Below are 13030 nucleotides of genomic sequence, written 5' to 3' on the forward strand. Positions count from 1 at the left end.
ATGTGATTTAAAAAGTGCAAACATTGTCTTTGTTAGAATTTACACGTGATTACAACGGTATAAAGACGTTCAGGTCCGACCGCACCGAATGAAAAGAAATTGTAGGTTTTGAAGATGGATTATTAGTTTTGTGGCAAGGACATAGCTGTTTTAGAGGGTTAAAATACAGATTAAAAATAAAGTTAGAATGATTTTATATTAAATATGTTTATTGTATAATATACGTGAATGTTCGCATGGCTTTCATTTTCATTATCACAAGTAGAGGAGAAGGCTTTTCACGGCACAGAATATTCTGTTTTGAAAGAAATATCCGAAGTAAAGTTATGTTTCTGCCAACATCAGAGGCATGCATTTTAAAACTCACAGGGTAACAGACAGAAATGCATGCGGGTCGATTCCGACGCGGATGATTCTGCATCCAGATCAGTTTTATTAGGCTTTATGGAGTTCACCACGAGCATAATATGAATGACTAATGACCAGAATTAAGTTCAATCTTACCTCGATTTTGACCACAGATCTCTCTGCCTCTTAAAGGAACACTAAATAGTGTTGTATGACTTGTATTTGTGTATTTTCGCTGAGAAATTTTAATGTAAACAGCTTCAAATGTTGTAACAAGCACGTCTGAAATGAGCCCGAATTTCTGTCTGTAGAGCAAAAACAGTCAGCCCGGATATCTCCGCCTCTTAAAGGGAAAGTGCCTCTTAAAGGGCCATTACTAAATTACAAAGGGCTCAAAAATGGTTCTCTGGCGCCATCTCGTGGACACTCTGACAAGCTTTAGGTTTGAAATTAACAAATTTAATATAAAAAAAATATTTATAGGAAAACTGTTATTTATAATTACACCAAATAAATATGATAATTATCTTCAATTTAAAGCACATCTTTTGGCCAAATTTGAGGATTGTATACTTTTTTATATGCCCCAAATACTCGATTGTAATATTTACAATTTTTTAATTCAAAAAATTTTTAATTCGAAAACTACAAATCTTATCGGCATGAGGACATACAGCAACCATCTCATGGGCAATAGACAGCTTTTGACCAAATTTGGGGCTTGTAGCATCTAAGCCCTGGGAGGAGAAGCGATTGCTTTTTTTTGGTCAGAAGCCGGAATAATAATAATAATAATAAGAATAAGTTTAAGTAGCATTACAGTATGTTGGCTTTCTCAAGCCAACATAATAATAAGTTTAGAAAGGATAACAGTAGTCTGGCTTTGACAAGCCAGCCTAATTATGAAAATATAACTATTTAAACTCAAGGATATATCTAACAGTTTTTCTTTCAAAAATACTAAATATAAACAATTATATAATTGTAAAAATATTGAAACTAAGTGATCACTTCTTGTTATAAAGCAATATAAAATAGTTATGGTTTTAAAAGGGAGTTGGCCCATAGGGTGGGGTCGATAGACGATGCCATCGCCGATGACCGACAGACATCACAATGCTGAGCCAGCATTGCGATACTCTACCCCGCCCCATCACAGCAGCAAGCTGCTCGTGAAAATACACTCTCAGGCCCCGTTTACACTAATACTTCTTGGTCTTAATGACATTTTAGAACAACAACAACAAAAAAAAAAGATCCCTGTGTCCACACTGACGTTTCATCTAGCATTTTTGAAAACCCCCCTTCCACACTATACCACTGAAAACACACATCACATGACCACACACACACACCAACACACACTCAATTTATCTTGTGCTGCAGCAAATGTGCGTGCCTGAGCTCCAGCAGTCAGCAGGTGCTTTGAGCACAAAACCCCAGAGAGCACTGCACGACGCTTTATCAAGGATGTACCGCTAAATCGCGTCTCACTATAGTTAGGGCTCGAAATTGCGACCATTTTGGTCGCATATGCGCCCGAAATTTGATCTGTGCGACCTTAAAATATATTTGGGAGCATTTCTGCGAGTGCTTAAAATTGTTTTGTGCGACCAGTTTTTACTGCAAAATGTTCACCACATGCGCGGATTCGGGAGACATTCACGCAGAATGCATCACTAAGCTCTTTGTCTGCACTTGAAACGCGAAACGCATCGCTCAGAAATGGTTTCAAACACTTGTCATGTCAACTTGCTGCAGTAAACAAAGCCAAGTCCGTAATGCTTGCCCCGCCTTCGCGCTCTTCTTAATGGCCCACCACTGCTCTAGCACTAAACGCGAATGATTGGTTAATATCAGCTGTCAATCACTCAGCGCCTTCTGGCTTCGGATGACAGAGAGCTACTACCGTGAAAAATTGTAAAGCGCTGAAGATGAGAATGAAGATAACACTGACAGATTTAGTTTTAGAAACCATCTAGTTACAAATAATGACACATCTTACTAGTGACCATGTGCTGAATGTTAATCCACCATCTACACTTTTCCAAGAGTAGAAGACTTCCATTGGCTTCAAGTCCGCTATGAAAAGTCTGTGGGATGGAGTTTTCAGGTAACTGTTTGCCACATCTAGCATGAGAACTTCAGTTTAATCCTTCATATAATCGCCAGATGCTGACCGTCATGCAAGTGGCAGCTATAAGTCAAATTTAACTCCACGTGAACCATCGCAAACGGGCTTGCACTGAGTAAACGAACATCGCTACTCCTAAAAAAAAAAAAACAATATTGCTATTAACATGACGTATGCATATAATAAGGTACAGTATGTGTCAAAAGTATCAGTGCAATATCAGACAGCACTTGTAAGAAAAGCACAGTTGTACTGTTAACAGATTCATTCAAGCAGGGCGTGCAGGGCCGGTGAGCGCTCCGTGTATGCTTTGGTCACTCAGTTCTGTTATAAAAATGTATTTTCTTGTGATGATGGGATTTCGTTGAGACATATTTTCCTCACGCTTGCATATATATATATATATATATATATATATATATATATATATATATATATATATATATATATATATATATATATATATATAAAAAAATTTTGCTTGTTAGTTTGATTAGTGTTGATTTCAAATACAATAAATATGTTTGTATAAAACTTGTAGTAACGGTGCTCATAACTGGTGGGTGTGACAAAATTTTGGCTGATGCGCCTAAATTTTTAAAGTTAGGAGCACTAGTGCTACCAAGCAAAAAGATTAATTTCGAGCCCTGATAGTTGTTAAACGTGATATTTAATTAATCTCGTTCTTTAATTAATCTCTATCTAAAGATTTTTAGATCTTTTGAATCTATCAGGTAAGGTGTCACAGCGTCAGTACACTGCTTCAATCTTTCACTTTCACGCTTGTACTAAGTAATTTTTGTGAAAACCTCAGATGCTGCTGGTTGGTTCGTGTTGGTTGTGCACCTATTTTACCAACCAAGTGTGTCCGCCCATTATAATGACACAGATCACTCTGCCTATTCATGCTAGTGTCCCATGAAAAAAGTGATTGACAGGTGGTAATTTGTGTGTAACCTATCTTTATTTATTTATGATGGGTGAAACAAAGACCATACAGGTCAGGTAGTTAAAACAGTAGGCTACAAATAAATAATTCATTATGAATTAATTATTCAGAAATGATTAATTCACCGTCGCCTACGATGATGATGCCATTGTGCATCGCATTGTTTGATTAGATATCATAGAATGCCAATATGGTCGACATTGGCCAACTCTATTGGCCACACCTGCTTATTTACATTTTGCGTTATACACAGAATAATGATATATATATATTTTTTTTATGGTACACATTTTATTAAGTGGTAATGATACCGTCATACTGCCCGGCCTCAGCTGAGAGTACCTGAGATTGTAACTAGAAAAGGGGACATTAGCACATCAAGCAAATCTGTGCTGCCCACAGAAAAAATGGACACCATAAAAAAAGTTTATATATATTATAATAGTCTGTCTGTCTATCTGTCCATATGTCTATTTTTTGTGTTTCTACTGTTATTTTATTTCATTATCTTCAAACTATCACTGTTTTCTTTTATCATTCTACTGGCTCTTTTACTGGTAGCATTTGTGGCAGTAAACCAGAGCCATTTACTCTAAAACCTAAAGTAAACAAAGATATAAAGTACAAGTCCTCACTTAAAAGAGACACTTGACTGAAGGTGCTCTGCTGTTTCCTATCACTAATTCTGAACAAGTCTCTATATAGACGTCATCTCTCACAGCACACACACTGCTGAGCATGAAGCCCAGTGTGAGACAGTCTAGATTCAGAAGCAATATGAAGGGATGAGAATACGTGTGGTCAGTCACAGACAAACCTCTATAGTGTGTGTGTGTGTGTGTGAGAGAGACACATTGGGCAGTCTTAATCTGTTCCTGTAAATGATCTGACTGGCACTCCGCTCTCCTGTAAACGGCGGCTGTCAGAGCGATAAGGACGTAAACGTCAGTTGAGGATCTCTTTCTTTTTCTCTTCCCCTCTATGTCCTCTTCCCCAGAGAGAGCCAGATAAGCCCAGTGTGCAGAGAGGTGGCACACCACACCAGCCCCAAAAAGAGTCCCATTATCAGCTTGTCAAAGTCACTCCTAGTGCTCTACACACAGACTCTCTGAGAGGAGCCAAGGACATCAGTTGTACACACGTGATCATGTTTTCTAGTATAGCTCATACACTCATGAAATATTTTTGTCAAAAACAAAGACTGTTTATGAATTGCATTGGCTTTGTTATACTCACACATATTCACTCACAAAGATGCTTGACAGAACAGCTTGGGACTCTTTTGCAATTTGATGGAGGAGGTGTATGGGGAGATTTGAGCCCACAGGTCTGATTGGTTGGCATGGTCTGGGCGAGGCTGCTGGGTTTTCCCCACTTTTTTGGCGGGGGGTTCCTAGAGGTCTGCTGTGAAGAGTCTCATCTCCAGAACGCATTACCATACAATTTCACACACATACAGTGTTAAGCACTTGAACTGGAGTGTCGATGTCTGGATTACTAATGCACAGAATGACTGAAAAGTTTGGCAGACCTATTTCAAATATGGTTTAGTTTAATGCACAGTGTTTGTGTGCATTTTTAAAAAAATAAACGAGTGCACTTTTGGGATGGGACAAATTTTCTAATAATAAGAATCTTCTGTTTTTATATAAATTAGTCAGATTTTCTTCAATTTAACTATTACTTATAGATTTTTTTTTTATAATCCATGAAAGGTTACCAGATTTTATAGAATTTGTCTTCTTTCTTTTTTAGGGAAAATCTAAGTTTTCTCCAGTTCCAAATATTTCATTACATCCCTCATTAGATGTATATATGTAGGAGCAGCTTTCTGTTTCCAGTTTAATAATATTAACCTTCGTGCTAGTAGACAGACAAATTATACTATATTTTGTTCTGTACTGTTTTTAGCGATCTCAAAAGTAGTAATGCCTAGAACGGCAATACAGGGATCTGGATTTATCAGCTTTTGACCTATTTTTGAGAATGTTAAAAACATTTCCCCAGTGAGATGATCATTTTGGGCATCTCCAAAATATATGAGCCAGTGATGCCGGTTCTAGCACACGCCGATTACATGCAGGGTCCACTTCTGGAAATATCTTACTAAGTTTTTGTTTGGACCAATGTAAACAATGTATTACTTTAAATATGAGGTCATGCCTTGCACTTGATGGGACAAATTTTTTAATGGCATCTGAGTTTCTGCACATGCAAATATTTAAATCTAATCACAAATAATATTTTTTTAAATTTGTGAATTTATTGTATTTATTTTTAAGAGGATAAAGGTTCCACTTAGAATATCTTTAAGATGCAGTTTATTTACAAAAAAAGAAATAAAAAAATCTATAGAGAAAAAAATATACACAGTTGAAGTCAGAATTATTAGCCCCCCCTGAATTATTACACTGCTTGTTTCTTTTTACCCCAATTTCTTTTTAACACATTTCTAAACATAATAGTTTTAATAACTCATTTGTAATAATGGGTTTATTGAATCTTTGCCATGATGACAGTACATAATATTTTACTAGATATTTTTCAAGACACTTCTATACAGCTTAAAGTGACATTTAAAGGCTTAACTGGGTTAATTAGGTTAACTAGGCAGATTAGGGTAATTAGGCAAGTTATTGTATAACGATGGTTTGTTCTGTAGACTATCGAGGAAAAATATAGCCTAAAGGGGCTAATAATTTTGTCCCTAAAATGGTGTTTAAAAAAATTAAAAACTGCTTTTATTCTAGCCGAAATTAAATCAATAAGACTTTCTCTAGAAGGAAAAAATATTATCAGACATACTGTGAAAATTTCCATTCTCTGTTAAACATCATTTGGAAAATATTTTTAAAAAAAATAATTTTTTTTGAAGGGGGCTAATAATTCTGACTCCGCTTGTATATCTACTGTAAAGAGAGAGAGAATATTTCGAGCCTGCAAATTAGTTCATTTTCCTGTTTAGTGCGGTTAGTTTGGGCAGGTTTGAGTGCAGCCGTTGAAATTGAGCTCAAACCAAAAGTGAACCAAACAAGTGTACCAACCCTTCTTGAAGAAATAGTCTCAGTATGATTTTTAAAAAACACCGGAGCAGTTAGTTTGTTGTGAGGACATGATACAAACTCAAACAGACCCAGTTGCATAAAGTATGCATGAAGCATGCTGCATGTGTTTGGACTAAAGCAACTGTGTGTTATGGCAGGGGTTCCCAAACGTTTCAGCTTGCGACACCCCAAAATAACAATTTTAGTGACTGGTGACCCCCACTATCCTCAGAGGTATAAACATACAAACAGTGCACACAACGGTGCACACCCCAATAGAAACTATATAAACAAGCTTATTCACAACACAATAAAAGTGCAACAGTTTAACAACCAAAAAAATTTTTATAGTCATTATTTATTTAATTTAATTTTAACCTCACTTATTGAAAATGGTGGGCACAATGTTTACAGAACATTGTTGGTTCAATTTTGGAGATCATCCTTTGTTCAGTGGTGGCTTTTATTTTTAATGTACGTGAGTGCCGTAAAGGTGTCAAAGTTTAACACTCTGCCATAAAATTAATCTGCTGCAAATAACACTATTGTCATTTATCTAGAATAATAACCCCAGGGGTCGGGATCCAATGGAAAAAGAATTGAAAAGCTGATGGCTTTTTTTTTTTTTTTTTTTTTTTTTTGGTGTTTTTTAATGTAACTAATAAATACTATTTTTATCTTTTGTAGGTTATGGATAAATATGGTAATTCTAATAGTTTACTAACATATATGATATTTTGGCAAATCACTGTGACCCAACATTCCCCCTTCCCCCCATGACCGCTCAAGGGGTCTTGACTCCCACTTTGGGAACCACAATGCTTTAGCAACAGCTTCATGGTAACCTGCAGACACATTTCTGAAGTGATTGCGATAAGCCTTCGCCAGACCAATTGAACTTAACCACAGGTGTAAAAGCACACTTATGAGGTTGGAGACTGTTTTGTAAATCACACACACTGTAAGCATGTAGTCAGTAATAGTAAGAAAAATGCTAATAGTTTGTTTTTGTGGCTACATTAAGTTGAACTACTGTAACCATTTATGTTTGGTTTTATTTCTGCATTTTTACTTGTAGTACATTCACATTCAAATTTCAATGGGGTATATGTGAAATTAAAATGTAATTGAGTGAGTCAGTTGTATCGCGCCATGGCGCATTTGCTATTTACATGGCAGACTTTGCAAGTGTAAAAACTGAACGCTTCAGTAGTGAGAAAACAGCTAAACAAACTATCTGCAGTATGAGGATAAAGAACGAGCCTTCTCCAATTGGCCTTTCCTTTCTCTTATCCTCCTTCGTGGATAAGGAAATAGTATTGTACGCACAGACATCCAATAGCCTACATAATTAATTTAGTTTAAGCACAAAGATTTTTTTTAAAACTATTCCTGAAATGCAAGTACAAAATTGCCAGCAAATTCAATAAAGATCGTCATCCGTTTAACAGCATACATGCTGCAAATCCTCATAATGCATGCACATAAAAAAACATGCTGCATTTTCACACAACACAAACAATCAGTAAAAAAAAATTGTGGTACATTTTCTCAAAGGCAAAGAAGTTATAAAAATATCTGCATTTTCTCACAACAATTTCAAGAAGAACGGAACACAACGAAAACGTTTTGAGGGGACCCTAACATGTGAAACACTGCTGTGCCGTGACTATTGCTCAGTGAAGGTGATTTTTGATTTTTTTTTATTATTTTTTTATTTATTTATTTTTTAATTCTAACATCCTGATTCCCTTTTCTTTTGTATTTTATTAGCCCAAGTAAGCACAAACTAAATAGCCAGGTTGGTCATGTTTTAGGGTCCCGTTGAAACCTTTCAGCTGTTTCGTACTATTTGAAAGTGTTGTGAGAAAAATGCAGTCTTTTGTTAATTTGTTTGCGTCGTGAGAAAATGCAGCACGTTTTTAAAAAAGTATTCGAGTTGTAAGAATTGTTTTGAAAAAAAACAAAAACATTTTTTGTGTAACAGCGTTGTGCAATACGTGTCCTATCAAGCGTATGAAGATCTTTTCTGAATTTGCAGCCTTTATTTGTAATTGCATGTGTTCTCTTAAATTGCAGCATGTTAAGCTCTCTCCACAACTGTAATTATGGCAAACATCGTAAGTCTTATGAATGTTATGACAACAGAAATGCAGGTGAAATTTAGATATTTGCATTCACTTTCATTTTAAAAAAATTCCTTAAATGTTTATTTAATAAGTGTTTATCAAAGTATGAAATCCACATTTAAATCCCTTACACACTTTGAGGTGCCTTTAGGAAGCACTGCTATACTCCATAGTGTGTACTGTAGTAAAGATTTGGCTTCGTTTTTTTTATTTTTTATTTTTTTAATGTAATTACTTATTTGACTGTAAGGGGCAAGAGATCTATTCCCCTATTCAGAGAAAACAAAAAAATCCTCCTGAATGCTGTCTTACTTGTAGCAGTTTTGTTCCACTTTTGTTGTTTGTCCCTGAATCAAATGGAGCCCTTTTTAATTATATTGTTCTCCACACATTCAGTTCATTTTTCTCTTGTTTTCTGCATTTCAGCAATGTATTCTGCATTCCGAGTTTTGCTGGCACACACATATGCAATCCACACTGGGATTTTGCAACCGCTCCCTAGTCTTAATGGAAAGCACAACAATGGAAAGTGAGCCACGGTGCCAAGGCAATTAATTCAGTTCTGCAGTCCATGCTATCATAATGGTCACATGAGAAGTAGTGAAATTCTTTCAGTGACACTCAAACGAATGTCACGGTGGGCTGAGAATCCTGCGCTTGCTTCATTAAGGCCACATAAAAGAACGTCGGGGTCACAAACTCGGAAAATATAATAACCACATGTGAGCTTTATGCTGCGGAGTTCACACCCCCATTTGCATTTAGCAAGCAATTTAAAATGTACACATGCACATAAACAAGCTGCCGTACAGCCTGTATCTCATTTTATTCCCAATCATCCTTAATGAAAGAGACATTATTTTGTAATCCGATGAGGAAAATGTGTGATAAATGTGATGGGGCAAAGTAAATGACTCTGGTAATTAAATGTGACAATTACTGTTTGTGTTTTTATACCTGATTCTTAGAAAACAATCCCGTTTACTCCCTAGCGAGACATGATGCGCTGTTGCTCTGTCTTTCTTCCTTTCCAACAGATGACAATGGTATAATAATTACAGAGTAAAAAATAATCTGTCTCTTTCTTTTTTTCCCCCAACCCTTCCACATTCACTTTAGCTCGGGGCTCATAATATACTGTACTGGTTTTGAAAGCTATTTGAATATTTCTTTGGCAGGAAATCACATTACAGGGCTATTAAAAAGTAGTTATTTGTACATAAATTCCTAGGGAGTCAGTGGTGGATCTTGGCAGAAGAAGTGTATGCGGCTCGATACAAAGGCAGTTAGGAGATGATATTTCGCCAGCACCGTGTTTATTAAAAAATCGGCCTGCTCCTTCATCATCCTCTGAGGGAACTGTGTGTCAGCTAGCTCATATTTCATCGCTCATGCTAATGTAATTAGCGCTGCTTTAGCGCTGTCACGCGGGAAGGAAAACGCTCATTACCACTCTTATAAATGTTGATTTCACTGGGTGGCAAAAGACAGCAGCTCGCAGCACTGGAGGTCTTGTTTGAAACTAGGTTTGGTGGAGCAGGTGTCCTGGGAGGTTTTGTTTTACATGTGTTTTGGATTGTCTGCTGCTTCTCTTTGTTCATTCCGTTCTGTCTTGGTGGATGCTGGCAGGTTTGTGGCAGGTTGTGATTCTCAGTGGGTCACAACCTAGACCTAAAATTAATTCTCGCCAAACGTGAGATAAATCAGCTGTGGTGAGTATATGAAAGAGTGTTACAGTACATGCCAGTTGGTTGATATCTTCTTGAAAAATAAGAATGTGATATGGTTTTACAATTATCCAATACAGTATAATTGCAATTGTCGTTTATAATACAGTATGCATTTGAAAATGGCTCATTCTGAAAACGTACCACTATATACATCTCTGGAGATCATGAAATACATCCCAGGAGATACATTTTTTGTTGTTGCAGTTTTTGTTTTCACAAATCAACTAGAGGCTGTTGTGTGTGCTTTTTGAGATCTCAAATTTCTCTCGCGAGTGCCATTTACGCCTGCTGTTCTCGTGCAGGTCCACTGCTGACGACTGATTGACCCTTCTCCTTCCCTAAACCCAACTAATAGTGTTTTCAAAAACACAGATTGACCCGCCCACCTACTTCACTAAACCCAACCAACAGTTTTAAAAATCAATCCAGAAAAAGAAAAGCCCTCGTCTGATTTTTACCACGTTTTCTGATTTACCACATTCTCACCCTGTCATTTAGTGGTTATAATTTTTTGGCTTCTGTTTTTGTTTTATCCGCTTTCTAGTACCGTTCTTCGTCAGACTGGAACCCCCTCATCGTGGTCAACTCCTCTCTGCGTCTTAAGTCCGCTGACATACATAGCGAGCTACTGGACAAACTGGAAACAGCAGGAAAGCTGTCCATGCGGAGATAAGCGGTCAGCTGGTAAGCGCAAAAAGGAACAGCGTCATACCACCCCGTATCATTCGTTTTAATGCCTCATTCAGATTAGCAGCGACTTTGTAGCTGCCTGTCGCTCTGGGTGGCGATCTGCTGCAAACGCAGAGCGAGCTGAGAGAGGATCACATGAGCTCTACTAGGGCTCCTATATGTAGATGGAGGTTGCCGGAAATCACTCGCTCTCCATTGTAATTAAGGGTCGCTTTGCCGCTGTGAGTTGTTTGTAGTGTGAATAAGGCTTAAAGATGAAATGCGGACATACATTCCTCTGGCTACATAATTCGTAATCTTCAGAAATGTATATAGGGCTATGTTTTCAGCAAAGCAATAAGGGCATGCCGAATTCACTTTTGCTATTTTAAGGATGTAAAAATGCACTCTGCGCCACAGCACATGGTCTAAAAGGGTTGTGCTTATTCTCTAAATGAGTTATGGACATGTTTTAATAATGAACCAATCAAAGTCTCATCTCCCATTCCCTTTAAGAGTCAGTTGTATCGCGCCATGGCACATTTGCTATTTACATGGCGGGCTTTGTAAGTGTAAAAACTGAACACTTCAGTCATGAGAAAACAGCTAAACAAACTATCTGCAGCATGAGGATAAATAACTCTTTCTTTGTAAATCTATTTCCAAAAAAAAAAAAAGGAAGCATAAGAAAGCAGAGGGGAAACAAATATTTGAACAAAAAGAAAAATCATACAGAAAAATCATTTATTCTGTTGCTATATAAATGAAATGAAAAGAATGATAATATATTAAAATAAAAATATAATACTAAGAAAAACATTAAAATAATAAAGTTTGTAATAATAAATTGTTTATTATTTTAATGTTGTAAATAATATAATATGTTATATAAAATAATACGAAAATATGTTCATAACAGTGTTGAAAAAAAAAAAAATCATTACATGCAAATAATAAAATGCAGTTGTACCTCTAGACCCGTAATAGTTTGCATATTGTTGTGCCATTTGTATGTTAAACAGTGTGATGTGTTATCACTTGATATCCAGTACGTACTATTTCAAAATCTTTTGAGAACCACTTTAGTTATTTGTTGTTTGCGTACTTGTAGTAGATAAATATGCCTTATTTTATTTTCCATAACACATAAGGTCCATTTTTATCCATTCACTGAAAATCAACGGTGTTTACTAAACATTAGTCATCCTTGTTTTTCTTATTGTGTGGATAAAAACACACTGCTCAGTTTATACAATGCTAATAATTTTGTGTGTTGTGCTCTACAGTAAAAATTGATTTGTCTCGTTATCAAAGAACACCTTGAGAAAGATCTATGAATCTATAAAGATCTATGAATACAGTATAGAGTAGCCAATGCCATAGGCTAATCGCCTTGTCTGAACTGATGACCCTGAAAGCAGATTCAACTAACCAAGAAGGCTGGTTGATATGTCCCACAGCTCTGTGAGCATCTGGTCTGTATGTGTCATAAATAAAATATCCTGTAAAAACAGCACTTTGTGTTTGTTCTTATAGTGCTATTTTCATCTCTGCTCATGAACCTTTCCCCCCCTGATGTGTAGCAATGTGCTCGGAGCATTAAGTTAGTTTAGTCAGCTGATTTAGTCTCAATTTAGGTGGAGATGAATACTACTAATAATAGTTAACACAGGGCCTTAGTGTGTGCAAGCTTCTCGCTATGGGCTCGCGGAATCAGTTTGGATGAAGCCCACACTTTATCCTAATGCACATTGTATTCAAGCACACTCTATCATTAGCGCTAATGGCTCTGTTTACCAGCTAGGATATGACTGCCGATCCCACACACTGTAGCTTCAATTTCAAAACAATACGAGTTTTTGTTTTATCCTGTCTGTTATTAAATTTCCAATGATTATGCATATGGTTATGGCGAATCACAAACAACTAGGAATGATTTTGTGTCACTGTATAAAAAAAAAATTAGCAATTTTCTTCTAAAAGAAAATGGCTAAAACTTTTTCGGTGATGTTGTTGATCTCTACCAG

Source organism: Danio rerio, chromosome 18 (assembly GCF_049306965.1).
Source record: "Danio rerio strain Tuebingen ecotype United States chromosome 18, GRCz12tu, whole genome shotgun sequence".
Lineage (NCBI taxonomy): Eukaryota > Metazoa > Chordata > Actinopteri > Cypriniformes > Danionidae > Danio > Danio rerio.